This window comes from Lathyrus oleraceus, chromosome 5 (assembly GCF_024323335.1).
Source record: "Lathyrus oleraceus cultivar Zhongwan6 chromosome 5, CAAS_Psat_ZW6_1.0, whole genome shotgun sequence".
NCBI classification, from domain to species: Eukaryota; Viridiplantae; Streptophyta; class Magnoliopsida; order Fabales; family Fabaceae; genus Lathyrus; species Lathyrus oleraceus.
In genome coordinates this window covers 258166157-258181518 of record NC_066583.1, presented here as the reverse complement: position 1 = coordinate 258181518, position 15362 = coordinate 258166157, and positions in this window count along the sequence as shown.

The window sequence follows — 15362 nt, the reverse complement described above, 5'->3', positions numbered from 1 at the left end:
CTAGATAGGAGGCAATTGCTCAGCATGTCCCAGAAAGATAACGAGTCTTTTAAGGAATATGCACAATTATGGAGGGAAGTGGCCTCGCAAGTCGAACCACCCCTTATTGAGAAGGAGTTAGCAGATTGGTTCATGGATACGGTAAAACCTATGTTCTCTGACTTGGTTGTCGTGGGCATAAAAGTCGAGCTTGGATTGAAGAATGGAAAAATGATAACCACCACTGAAACATCTGGTAATAATGTCAAAAAGTTTTCCGGAGGTTTTCAAAGAAAGAAAGAGGGTGAAACAAAGGCAGTGTCAACCAGTCAAAGAAAGAGTCACTCGTGGAAGAAGCAACATCAAATTGCTCAACAACAACCAACTTACCCAGTGCAGTATATCCAACAACCGTATGTGGCAGCAGTCACACTGACTTTCAGCCAATCACAAGCTCATGTTTATCAACTTGTTCAACAAGCACCAATATACCAGCAAGCACCCATGGCACCCGCTTATCAACAGCCAAGGGCACAGGTTCCACGTCTACAAAATCTTCCAAATCAAAATAGGGTACAAAGAGGTAGACATCCTTTCGCTTCAATCCCTATGACGTACACTGGGTTGTACCCGTCGTTGCTGCAGAAAGGGTTGGCGACTCCCAGACCTTTGGGTCCTCCACCAAATCCTTTACCTCCATGCTACAATCAAGATGCCCATTGTCATTTCCATGAGGGTGCCTCTGGGCATGATTTAGAGGGATGTTACGCTTTGAAGAATATTGTGCGAGAGCTGGTTGAGAAGAAGATCCTTTCATTCTGAGATGTTGGACCCAACATAAAAATTAACCCTCTTCCTACGCATGGTGATGTTAATGCCATTGAGGATGTTTCTGATGTTTGTATAATAAAAAATGTTGAAGATGTTAAAACTCCGTTGATAGCACTCCATACAAGATTGGTGGGAGCTAGTTTGATTGATACATGTCACAACAATTGTGAAGAATGTGTCGTTTATCCAAGGGGGTGTAAAGTGGTACGAACTGATATTTAAAACTTGATGGATCAAGGTGTTTTACAAGTTTGTGGTCCTGCAACAAACGAGGAAATTTCAATCATTGAACCCTTTTTCAATCTTCTAGAGCCTGTTGAGATAACTTATGAAAGAAAAGATGTTGTTCATCCATCACCCGTGGTGGTTTGTATGCCTACCCCCATTCCCTTCGAAAGCACCAAGGCGGTGCCTTGGAAATATGACATAACTGTGGTAGATGGAGTGATAGATGAAGAACCCAAAGATGTTGAAGGTGAGAAAAGCTTGGAGAGTGTTGACACCAATATCACAAACATCGCAAGGACTAGCAGAATGACCCGCAACGGTCAGATTTATACTCCCGATGTCAATATAATCTCTCAAGAACCAACAAGGGAAGCTACAACTGCAAATCCTGCCCCATAGTATGAAGGGGTACAACCAAAAGTGCAATCAGATGAAGCGATTGAATTTCTAAAAATCATAAAGAAAAGCGACTACAAGATAGTCGATCAGTTACATCAAACACCGTAAAAAATATCTATCTTGTCATTTCTTCTGAATTCCCAAGCTCATAGGGAGGCACTACCGAAAGTGCTTGCTCAAGCTCATGTTACTCAGGATATAACGGTTAGCCAATTCGATGGGGTGGTCGCCAATATCACAACTTGCAACACTCTAAGTTTCGGCAATGAAGAGCTACCCAAGGAAGGGCAGAATCCCAACCGTGCCTTGCATGTATCCATAAAGTGCCAAGAAGATGCACTGGCCAGGGTTTTAGTTGACACTGGATTGTCCCTCAATGTTCTACCAAAAAGTGCGCTTGCTAAATTATCTTACCAAGGGTCGGAGATGAAACTCAGTGCGCTCGTGGTAAAAGCGTTTGACGGTTCCCGAAGGACAGTAGTTGGGGAGGTGGAGCTACCAATCCAAATCGGACCGCACGTATTCTCCATCAGTTTCCAAGTCATGGACATAAATCCCGCTTATAGCTGCCTTTTGGAACGTCCATGGATACATGTTGTTGGGCAGTGATTTCTACTTTGCATCAGAAAATGAAGTTTGTCGTCGATGACAAGCTCGTCATTGTCTCGGGTAAAGAAGATTTTATCATTAGTCAACTCTCCTCTTTCCGTTATATCGAGGCTGATGAAGATGCCTTAGAGACTTCTTTCCAAGCACTTGAAATATCCAATGCCACACTTGCGGAAGTAAAGGATCCTGTTGAGAAAACCAGTTTGTCGTTCGCCTCTTTGAAGAGTGCAAGGTCAGCAGTGGAAAGTGGAGGCCCTACAGGTTGGGGGCAAGTCATCAATGTCAGCGAGAAAAATGATCGTTTCGGTTTGGGGTACAAGCCTTCTGCTAAGGAAGGAGCCATGGTCCCTGCAAAGGACCGCATACGGAGCATACAAGAAGTTTTCCTAAGCACAGGATTTATCCATGGGGATCAAGTTGGTGCAGTCGTAATATCCAGTCGTAATCCCGAATATTAGGCCCAAGTTGTAAGAACTTGTAAGGCCTATGTATTCGTCTTCTTTTCAAAAAAGCTCCAATATTCAAATCATTTTCATAAGTGAATCTGAAGAAAAAGATTACCCTGGATGGAATATCCAATCGTAATCCCGAATATTAGGCCCAAGTTGTAAGAGCTTGTAAGCCCTATGTATTCGTCTTCTTTTCAAAAAACTCTAATATTCAAATCATTTTCATAACTAAACCTGAAGAAAAAGATTACCCTGGATGGAATATCCAGTCGTAATCCCGAATATTAGGCTCAAGTTGTAAGAGCTTGCAAGCCATAAGTATTCGTTTTCTCTTCAAAATATTTGTAAATATTCAAACGTCTTTTCTCAATAAATTGGAAGAAAAAGATTACCTGGGTGAAAGGTCCAGACGTAGTCCCGAGTATTAGACCCAAGTTGTAAGAGTTTGCAAGTCATAAATACTCGTCTTTTTCAAGCCCAAAAATACATCCAACCAATCAAACTCTTTTTCGCCGCCGTGCGATTGATCAGAAAACCCTTTTCATAAACGAAAGACATCTTGTCTTAAGATGATGCAAAGCAATGCTTCGGCCATAATTGTTGAGTTGAGATAAGTGATGTTTTTCCGAATGTTGATTTGTAAATCCATTCGATGTGTGGTATACGTCTGCTCCTCATCTGTTTTGGGTAAAACAATGTTTTCGTCGATTAATACAATATAACTTTCGCTAAAATCAACCAACAAACAAACATTTTCTACCCAGAACTACGTAAGCCTTGAGTTCTCTATTGCACCCGGAGATACGTAGGAGTAGGATTTGTAAATCTTGTCAGGCCCATTAATAAAAAACTTAGATTTAGTCCCCTTCGTTTCAAAATCCAAAAACATCTCCTCCTTTCTTTTGATCATATTCTTCTTTCCCTCATAATAACTTGAGAAGCCTAACATTTCTAAGCTAACACTAACGCACACAATAAACCTAATGGTTCCCGTTGAGTACAACAGACATGAGAGATGTTAATACCTTCCCCTTGCATAACCGACTCCCGAACCCAGATATTGGTTGTAATGACCATATCTTATCCTTTCTTTTAGGGGTTTTATCGATATTTTCCCTTTCCCTCTTTGGAAATAAATAAAGTTCGGTGGCGACTCTGTTCAGTCCATCCCGTGAGCGTGCGATTGCGCTTCGCTAGGTCGTGTTCTCATTTTTCGAGGTGCGACAGTAGAATATTGATGAATAAGCTTGAATTGATGACCTTTGTATGATGATTGTGGTTGAATCTTGATGAACTTTAGATGATGATTGTTGATGATAATGTAAAAATTGTTGATTGATAATTTGTGGAAATTGGATTATGGCTAAGTTCCACCATTTTAGAACTTCAATGTGAAGTTCTAAATGGCGATAAAGATGAACTTTAGTGATGGTGGGGGAGAAGATGAATTGAGAGAGAATTAGATAAAAAATAATGGGAGAAAAGATAGTTTAATTTGTTATGTTAGTTAACCCCCAAAATTGTGAGAAATAACATGTTTATATAGACTTTACAAGTGAACGAACACCATTAGATTGTGATCCATGTAATGGTTTTATCAATGGCTGGAAGTTAATTTATGTTTAAGTTGCGGACCACCAATGTCAACCATAGGATTAATTTTTAAGAGTGACTATGATTGAATGAAAAAATGGAAGTTGAGATTTGTGTTTGTTTTGAAGTTTTGCGTTAGTTTGGAAGTTATGGTAGTTAAGGGTAATTAGGTAAATAGATGACTTGTGGAGAAATAGGTATTTAAGGATATTTAGAGACCAACGATATTGCAGTTTAGCAAAAGTACCAAGTTAGTATGTAAGGCAAAGATTCACTAGTAATTAACTTGAATTTTCATGCATTTGCCTTGATTTCTCTACCACTTTTGACTTGAAATTTGAGTGGCTTAACCCATGATTTTTAGTACTTTTGAGAAGTGATATTTTCCTATAAATGAATGAAATATTCCTTTCATTCCAACTTTGACCTTTTCTTAGAATCCAAGCAATCCTCCCAAATAACCATGAATCTCAAATAATGAGATGATCCCCACCACAAGTAATACGAGAAATAAACCTGAATAATTACCAAATAATATCCATCTCGAAAATCCACTTAAACCTATTAAATCTATTATCATCTAACATTTGACATAAATTTGTTACCATGTGAAAATGTCGATGAAGGCATGATCAAATAGAAACAAAGTATGCAAATGAACAAAACTATCAGCTAGGTGAATTGAATAAAGAAAGTAGGGCAGATTTTGGGGTATGACAAATAGGAAGCATTAAAAGTAATATATACATCTTTTACCAATTAATGAACACTAGTTATTGTCTTCCTTGGTCATACAACCCTTCTTCCTTAACACAAAGTCAATGAAATAGGGAGATGCCACCCGTCATATGTCTTCAGCACCACAAACGAGAAATCATATTCTCTTCATAGAGCCAAGACATTTATCTTGCAAGATCAAGAAAAAATGCTAAGTACCCAATCTTCATTGGATCCTTCAAGGTTAGTGAAACCTTGGTTGCATTTAGGAAACCGTTGAAAAACAACTTTAGGAACAAAGAGTCTCCTAAACTTGCATTTTTCAATAGTGTGACCTTTCTTGCAACAATAGTGATAAGATAAGTTGTGATGAGATGTAATTTTGCAATTTGAATCCTTTTGAACATATTTATACTTTTTATATGAAGGTTCAAAGACCGTTTAAACTTTGATGGATCAATAGAAAATGTAACCTTTGATTGTAATGCCTTGTCCAATTTAACTTTAAGAGTATTTACCTCGTTTTGCCAAATGTGACAAGTTTCACAACCAAACCATGAAGGTTCTTCATCCTCATTCTTATCTTTTTGAATATCTACCATATATTGCTTAAGTGCTTCCATATTATTTTCGGTTTCTAAAACTTTAGCTTCTAAATGTGAAAAGATTTGTTTTGTTTGAATCTAACTTTTTAAAAGTGTATACGACTTATCTATGTAGATTTTCAAAAGCCTTTTGTAATTGAGAATAAGACAATTCATTAATAGATTCAAGTTTAAAAATATTTACATTCTTCTTCTTCTTTTTGGTTGCCATGAAGCAAAGCTTGGTTGATTTGTCACTTGAACTTGAGCTTTCATCACTTGAGGAATCACTTTCACTCTCCTAATCAATATAGGCTCTTCTAGTCTTACTAGATTTCTTGTGATGACCTTTCTCTTTGTCTTTATTGATCAATCGATAATCCGACTTATAATGACCGACTTTCCCACAGCTGTAGCATGAACCTCTATGTTTATCCTTCTTATTCCCATCTTTCTTTAAGGAGTTTGAGATTCTTCTAAAGTTGATTAGGTTCTTGTCAGAGTGTTTGACTCCATTTTTTTCTTATGTGCATATGGTACCATTTGAGGAATAACCCTATTTCTTCATCATCAGAATTCTCATCATCACTTGTTTCACAATCACTTTGCTCACTTTAGAGGAATACACTTATTTTCTACATCCTTATCCTTTCCTTTCTCCTTATTTCTCTTCATTTCATTATTTTTCTCATGTTTTTACAAGCAAGTGAGTTCTTGTTAATGTGCTTCTAGCTTGCCAAATAAAGTTGTGAGATCAAGTGTTCTAAGATCATTCACTTATTTGATTGTGGTGACCTTAGGTCGCCATTCCCTATTAAGATACCTCAAAACTTTATTAGTAGCAATATCATTGGAAATAGGATTAGCTAGAGCATCCAAACGATTTATACGATGTGTGAACCTCTTTTGTATATTGACAATGATTTCACCATGCTTCATATGAAATAGTTCAAACTCTTGAGTTAAGGTATTGATCCTAGCTTGTTTGACTTCGTTATTCCTTCATGGGTAACTTCTAATGCATTCCACACAGCTTTGGCGGTTTCACAATGGGAAACACGATAATATTCATCAACACCAAGTACGGATATGAAAATATTTTGTACCTTCCAATCATGTGACTACAATTTCTTATCATTATCATTCCATTGTGCTTCCAATTTTGGTACGATGATACCTTCACCATTGTTCATTGTAATTTGATTAGGACCATTGGTGATGACACCCCATACACCCTTATCAACTGAGTTAATATGGATACTGTAAGACCCCAATTTTGTCCCTAAGATCCCTCATGGCATCATATCATATCATATCATTTGCCTCAAGGATCATTGTGCACCTTGCCCCCTTTCCATTGGGTGGGTTATCTTTTTGAGATTATTTCTTGATCACCAAGCATGTTTTGCATTTGTATATCATTGCTTTTCATTTTACCACTAACAAAAAGTACAAAAATATGTCATCTAACCCTTGTCTTGCAGATGAAGCAATCAATAGGTCAAAGCAGTCAAAGGCAGTCATTGAGCCATAGATGGTGGCCAATCTTGAGATTTTGGACACCACAATCATTTACAAGAGTTCATATGAGCTATGATATCATTTTGAATCAAAATCCCAAGTGGTAGAGGTTTGGATTTCATCAGAACATTTCCAGGTCAACTGTAGGCCTAGAAAAGTCAACTGCCCAATCAACTGTTGGATTTGGAGGTGGGAAGAGCCTAGAAATACTTCATTCATGTTCAAACAAGTCTCATTTGACATTTCAAACATCAACATTGAAGAAAATAAAGTCAGATCAAAACTTTCCAAAAATAGAAAGTGACCTATAATTCAAAATTGCTAAAAATGGAAAGGTTTTCATCCAACTTCAACTTCAAATTACATCATCAAGAAAGCTTCAAATGAAATTTTGTTGAACATGAAAGTTGTAGATCTTTCTCTCCCATTTCCAAAAAGTCCAAGATCATCAATTTCTCATGTGTGGTTGAAAAGATATGGATCAATCTTGGCCAAGTGTACATTAAACTTCAAATGTGCATAACTTTCAAACCAAAAGTCCAAATGGAGTGGTTCTTTTTGCATTGTTCTTGTTTTGACCTATACTTTCCAAATCATGCATTACATGCCATGCATTCTCATCACATAATCACTTGCCAATTCACTTGATTTTTGGAGGGAAAATTAAAGTTTAAAATTGGTGCATTGTTTAAGCATTCTATCATTGCCAATAACTCCAAATTGGTTTTTTAAGTGAATTTGAGCCCAAACCCGTGTATTGTTCATCCATAATTTTCATGCATAAGGTGAAATATCAAATTGGCATATGCACCTCATTTCTTGCTAATCCCATTACCAATGCTTAAGCATGATTAAGAGCATGATTAGGAGAGAGTATATAATGCAAATCATAACTGTTTTCAACTAACCACAATCACAATTCTCAGATCTAGATCAAAATCATAAAGTTTTCTCTCAAATTTTTCTTCAATTTTTTCCAAACAAGATCCATTTCTCTTGATCATTTCATCATCTGGAAGAGTTCTTGAGTAGGTTTGCAGGTAGAATCGAAGAAAACAGTGCCTGTTTGTTCACGCTTGGAGCTTTGATGCAACAATGGTGAATTCATATTGTGGTGAAATCGTGTACAATTAAGTCTCAAATCTTCTTCCAATAAATCATACAAGCATTCTATAGGAGGTCTGGAGCATTGCAAGGCCTTGATAACACCAATTCCAGTTCTGTTTTCTCCAAGAGGTCAGGAATTGATTCTCTCTTTTCTCACGATTATTATGATGTTATTATAGATCTTGAAATGCTGGTTAATTTGAGCTTTGAACCACAAAATTTCATGAAGAATTGAGTTAGTTAGGATTGTTTAAAGTTTGATGTGTGAATGTTCATGGCTTCGATTCTCTTAATGTGTGTTGAATTAGCCTTAGCCATGCATGGATTCGTGTTGTATGTTGAAAGATCTATCCATTGATGTGCTTATTGTTGAAATCTGAGAAATTTGTTCTTGACTGTGTACTGTTCATGATGAATTCGTTTGAAGATGATGAAGAACAATCTCCAGGTCGCGTTTGATCTTTCAGAATGTGTTTTCCGTGCATTGCATGTGTTTGTACGTATATTAACATGTATTGGTCCACCTCAGCATCTGCATGGCAAAATGATTGGCCATAATTGCTTGGGCGTGCCACATGCGTTTAATGAAACGCAGAGTTTCATGTGTAGCACGCCCTCATTCAAATAGTTCCTCAATTCGATTCCTGGCCGTGCCAATTATTCAAAAATGCTTCATGATATTTTCTTTTCCCTCCATCATTCATACTATGCTTCTCATGCATTTTTTTTATTTTTTCTTCATCTTCCAAAATTCATAAATAATTGAATAATGATCCAAAAAATATGAGGATTTTTGCATCATGATCCATATCCTGTCTAGTATTTTATGATCATTTTTCCATAAATTGTGCTTGGCTGGAAAAAAATTTGTGCTAGGGTTTGTAAACATGTATGCCTTTTGCACATTGCCTTGCCATATCATTTGTGAAATGCTGAGCTTTTATCCAATGAATCTGAAATTTTACATGTTGAAACTAGACAATTTGCTTGAAATTATGGTGTTAATTTGGTATTTTTATCATGTGTCATTGCTGTTTTATGATCATGTTAAGGTAGGTGTGACAATTGGTGTCACACCTTTGCTTGTTCATCTTATGTGATGTGTTTGCCTTGCCAAATGAATTCCAATTGTCCTGATTTTTTGTGTGATGCATATTATGGATGTTGTGAGTGAGCATGAATTTTCTTGGAATTATTTGATTAATTTCTGATTTAATTGAGATTTTTCATTCTGGTTGGTCACATTTGAGCTTTAAAATAGTCTTGAACTTCAATTGATCATGAAATACTTTTGGTATATGATATTTGTCGCATCACGCGAAAAACCGGCGGGAAAAGAAGAACAACAGAGCCGCCACCGTGCGTTATTTATCCCAAAATAGGGAAAGGAAACGCTCAGAGTAAACCTGGGAAAGAACATGGTCTCGCGACCAAAGAGGATGGGTTCGGGAGTCGGTTATGCGAAGGGAAGGTATTAGCACCCCTACGCATCCGTCGTACTCGACGGGATCCACGCACAATAGGAAGGAAAATGGTTGCTAAACACTGCTCAAATACTCACACACACTGGCTGAAAGAAACGCAAGAAACTGACTGAAACTGACTCGGCAGGATGTCGCATCCTGGGCCTACTTAGTCTATCAGGCATAGACATCAGAGTCGAAGTAGTTCGGACTGGGGAAACGACACATGCTCGCTAGGACATCGCATCCTATGCATACGTATCTTCTCGGACGAGAGAAGAATCAGAGCATTCGTAGCTCGGCTGACACGCACACAAACAAAACACAGGCAAAGGCAAACGTGGAGCCTGAACGCCAATCACTGGACTTATGTCAGCATCCGAACCAAAACACACACAAAGAGGCAAACGTGGAGCCTGAATGCCAATAGCTGGGCTTACATCAGCATCCGAACCAAAACACACGCACACTGGAACCCAAATGCCACTCGATGGACTTACATCAGCTTCCAAGCACACAACAAGACAACAAGTTAATAGGGAGTCGGGGACTCGAGCCTATAACTGTCAAGCACACACTCAAACAGACAGACAACAAATTGCTAAGGAGTCAGGCACTCGAGCCTAGCAACTGTCAAACAACACACACAAAAAAGAAAAAGGGCGCCCGGAGAGATCAGCTCAATCTCCTGCCTACATACTTCATCTGGTATGAAGATCAGGGCGATGTAGTTCCCCTACAGAGGGATAAAGGACTAGCCTAACCAGATAACAGAGGGAGACACAACTCTAGGGAGACTACGACTCGAGCCTAGATGTTGTCATGCAAAATCAACCCTAAGTTAAGGTTTCTAGCTAAATGGCACAAGGGCCAACCTATCCTAAGCATGGCTCACACAGGAAGCAAGCCACACACACACTTAACTTGCACAGGAAGCAAGCCAAGCAAAACCTACTTGCACAGGAAGCAAGTCTAAACTAATCCTAACTTGCACAGGAAGCAAGTCAAACAATCCTAACTTGCACGGGAAGCAAGTCAAACAATCCTAACTTGCACAGGAAGCAAGTCAAACAATCCTACAAACACAGATAGCACACACTATACACAAGCAAGTGGCTCAAACAAGGGTTAGGTTTTAGTCGAGGGGTCATATCAACCTTAACAAACAAACCTCTGGAATGGGGTGAATGTGCTCTTAACCTTGCCATTGAGGGGCTAAGGTGAAGCAGATGAAAGGTGATGAGGGGTGTGCCTCATTGCTTCTATCCCTGGCCTGGGAGAGCATTTGACAAGAATGTGTGGGTTCAGAAAGTGGGAACCCTTCTACACATTTAATACTGACTCAACTGTACAATTGCACAAGATCTTGGGTTTTTATCTGTAATGCATCAACACAGTGGTGTGAGCAAAGCAGATGACACACTGAATAGTGGGGGATAGATTGCATATCCCTACCTTCCACCAATTGCCTCTTCACTTAGGAGAACTTTGACTCTATGCAAGGACAAAAGTAAACAGTCACAAACATTGCCTCTTAAGGAGGACTTCAGACAGTTGCCTGGCCAAGTAACAGGCCAGGTCTTCCAGACTACATGAAGTAAAAGAGACATACCTCAATGCAAATTGCTTATACAAGCAAAGCAAAGCAAAAAGTTCACAAGGAACTAAGCAACTAAAGCACCTGAAACAGTCAAACAGATGTTAGTATACAACTTCAAACAAAACAAGCAGAAACAGACACCAACAGTCAATTAGAGGCACATGGATGTGCAAGGCACAAGGCTTAGGGTATGTGAGCCAAGCCACCTACAAAACAAACAAGTTAGACAATGGTATTTAAGCAAGCTCAATCAAAAGAATTGGTCTCAATGGCCATTTGATGTTCAACCTGAAATCACAAGCTCAAAAGTGAGTAGCAGGACCACTAGGGCAAGCCTAGGGTCAAAAATGAATAAGAAAGCCAAAACAGCAAGGGATATCCAATCAAAGTCAAGTTTAAACATTCAAGAAACACAACCAATTGGGTTCACATGCATATCAATCATCATCATCATTTCATGAACCATTTAGGTCAAAGTATGGCAAACAGAAGCTCATAGAAGTCAACAGCAAGACTTAACTCAAAAGCAATCTTAAACATTTCCAAAAATCACCAAATAAATCATGACCAATCACAACCCACAGCATGGTAAGCATGTCAAATTTCATCTCATTTGGACAAGTTTAGGAGGTCAAAAACATTTAATCGGGACTTTGTCAAAATTAAATCGAGCATTGTGTGAAAAATTATCCTAAGTGTCTAAGGGGACATGCTCCTACCCTAAATTGATTTCACACAAAAATCCCAGGTCTGAAAGATCAAAATAACCACACAAGATGATATTTAATCGATAGAACTCATAAAATCGGGATAAATTCACAAAATGGCCTAAAAAGTCAGCAAAGTCAAACATTCATATTTTTTGTCATTTTTTCATGTTCACATATTTATTTCATGTTAAATAAAAGACAAGAATAAAAATCAAAAATGGAAATTTTAAAAGAAAGCATAAAAAAAATACATTTTTTAAAAGGCAAGAAACACAAATGGGGAAGGTGGGATTCGAACCCCTCCCCCTGGTAATTCAACTCAGCCCGCCCACCACTGGGCTGTGTGTCAATTGGTGACACAATTTCGCTTCCAATCAAAATAAGCCAAGCACAATTTTTAAACTTAAAGCTTCGCGCGCCCTGGCTCCATCTTCTTCCCAAACTCAAACATATTTTTTTTCAAACTTCAACAACATGTATCTTCCTCTACAGTGCACGAAATCAAATGAAACAAAAACCAAAATTCATCTATTTCATGTGCTTAACACAACCATGGCCATGAAATTCAAAATGGTGCACTGTGCATAGAGATACATCATGATGAACACAGAAACCCTAACCCCCTAGCAGCAAAACTCAAAATCACACACAAGCAAAATTGGATGAAAATAGGCATTCAATCATGTTCAGGGGGTTGAATATAGCATTTCTCATTCACACATTAAGACATGAAAATCATTCTATCAAGCATTTCGAAGGCAAGTTGCTAACCTGGACAGGGCAATGTTGAATGTGATGCTGGAGATGCTTTCAATGCTTGACAGGTATCCAAATAGCTTCAAAGAGTCCAAGGCAAGCTGTTTGACACCTTACTTGAACTTGAATCAAGCTGGAAATGAAGTTGGCCACTGAACTGGTTTTGCTTGATTTTGAGAATGGAAAATGCCAAATGAGAGGGTGATCCTTTTGCTGCAATTAGTAATGTTTGTCTTTTGATGAATGGATGGTGAGAATACAAAGCAAGGCTAGGCTTGGTGACTTTTGGAAATTCTTGGACAGGTTTCTTTTGAAGTGCAAAGCAAGGTTTAAATGCAGGGTTTTTTAGGATGAGTGAGAGAGATCAGTTCTGTTGGTTTGTGTTTTGTGGCTGCTAGCTTAGGGTTGGTTTATTGACAGAAAATGGTAATGGCCAAAATGTGCTTCTTTTGAGAGAGTGAGAGCACAAGGCTTTTTCTGTTGGCTTGTTGTCTTGTGGCTCAACATGATGAAAATGGTGGTGAAGAAACAATGCTAGGCTTCAATTCTTTAGGAAGTTTTGACTGTTTTTCTGAAAATGCCAGGATTGAGGCTTGAGGGAAATAAGAGGGTAAGTGCTTGGTCTGCTAGTTCCTCATGACAGGAAAATGAAGCTTTTCTTGTTGCAAGCAAGGCCAAGGTTTGTTCATTGGAAGTTTGGACAGAAGAGTAGAAATGCCAAGCAAGGTAAGAGCATGGTTTTGTTCATTGTGAGTTTTGGAAAATGCAAGGCACAATGAATGCAGTTAGGATGAGTGATCTCTTTGCTGCAAGTGTGTTTGATTGTGTTAATTGTGTTTCAAAATGACAGCCAAAAAAGGAGATGGAAAAAAGCCCTGCTGTTAGAAAACAGCTTTTTTCCAATTTGCCAATGGCCAGGTCAATTTTTGAGAGTGAGGGTTGTATGCTGTTAGAAGTTCTTTTCCTGGCAGGAAAATGGTGTGGCAGTCCTGTTATCAAGCAAGGCAAGGACAGGTTTGGACAGAAAATGCAAAGCAAATAGCCAGGTCAGATTTGAGAATGCTGTATGCAGTTGGTTATGTTGGCAAGGCTTGGCAAATGATGAAAAGTTGAGTGAACAAAGCTGTTGTGTGCAGTACCAAACATGGCAGGAAGTATGGTGTATCAAAATCTGCTGCTAGCCAGTTTTTCTTGTGGTGTGGAGTTTGACAGGTTTTGATAAATATGGCCAAAGTGTTTTATGTGTGAATGAATTTCTGTGTCATCAATGCAATTGATGCTGCTGCTGGTTCATTTTGATGACAGGAAATGGTGAGGAAAAATGGTATTTGGTATTGTGCAATCCTTGTCTCTTGACAGTTTTTACAGAAAGTTGGAAATTGCCCAAAAGCCAAGTGAATGTTACTTGAGAAAATCAATGATGTGTGTAGTCAATAATGTTTGTTCATGACAGAAAATGAGGGAAAAATTCTGCTATGTGATGTGGTACAAGTATGGTTCATGAGATGCATTTGGTGAGAACATGTACTTCCTTCCCTCAATCCAAGCAAGCAAGGGATGGTTCTTCTGTTGGTTTAGGCTGCTAAAATGTGTTCAAAATGACAGCAAATGTACTTCTAAAGTCCTGTCTTGATGAAGTACAAAGCATGGCATGGTAGAGAGTATGGATAGAATGAGTGAAATTGTCCTTTTGCCAAATTTCAAGCAATTTAAAGAATGGCTCCATGTACTGCATAATTGAGCTTGCAAACATGTTTTAAATGACTTTTCTGAGCTGTTCCAATTGGCCAAATGTTAGAAAAATGTTTATTTCAAAAAGTCAAACATTGGTCAAACTTGCATTTAAATGTGATAGGCCAAAAAATGCCATTTTGATTGGTGAAGTTTGGGCTCATGAAATTTATATTTTTGGAAAGAGGGGATCAAATGTGACTTGTAGGAAAAAACCCCACCAAAATTGGCCAAACGGTTTGGGAGATATGGCCCTTTGAAGTTCAAGATTTTCTGAAATCGATTCGATCATAACTTGCCAACCACACATGGGAATTGAGAGTTCTTGGACTTTTTGGAAATGGGAGAACAAGATCTTCAACTTTCATGTTGGGCAAAAATTCATTTGAGGCTTGTATCATGATGTAAGTTTGAGGATCAAGACTTTCCATTTTTGGCAATTTTCAGTTACAGGCCCAGTTTCCATTTTTGGAAATTTCTGATCTGGCTTCAAATTCTTCCATGATGGTGTTTGACATGATATATGAGGACTATTTGGCCATGAATGGGCTCTCACAAACCAAATCCAATCATCAAATCACTGATTAAATGGACAGTTGACCAACAGTTGACTTTTCTAGGGTTTTGGATGACTGCTCATTGACTGATGACTTCCAAACCTTAATTCCTTGAGAATTTGACTTCAAATGATGTCCCAAGTTGTATGAACTCTTGATTAATGAGCATGGTGTCCAAATTCCACAAGAATGGCCACCATCCACTGCTTTGACTGACTGTTGACTGTCTAGGGTTTTTGACTGTCTGTGTATGAACTGATGACCTCTGAGCCTTCAACCCTTGACTTGAACACTTCAAATGGACCTCCAAGTCATGTGAACTTGTTGGACAAACCCTAGGGCCTTGGCTCAATGAGAATTGTGCTTGCTTGCTTGACTGACTGATCTCCTGATCAGTTTGACCTAATTCTTGCTTGCTTGCTCTTGAGGCAACTGAGGGTTATGCAAATGCTATGCAATGGACCATGATATGCTATGACCTAATATGAAAATGTATGTACAATGATAGGTGCAAATTTGAGGTGCTAC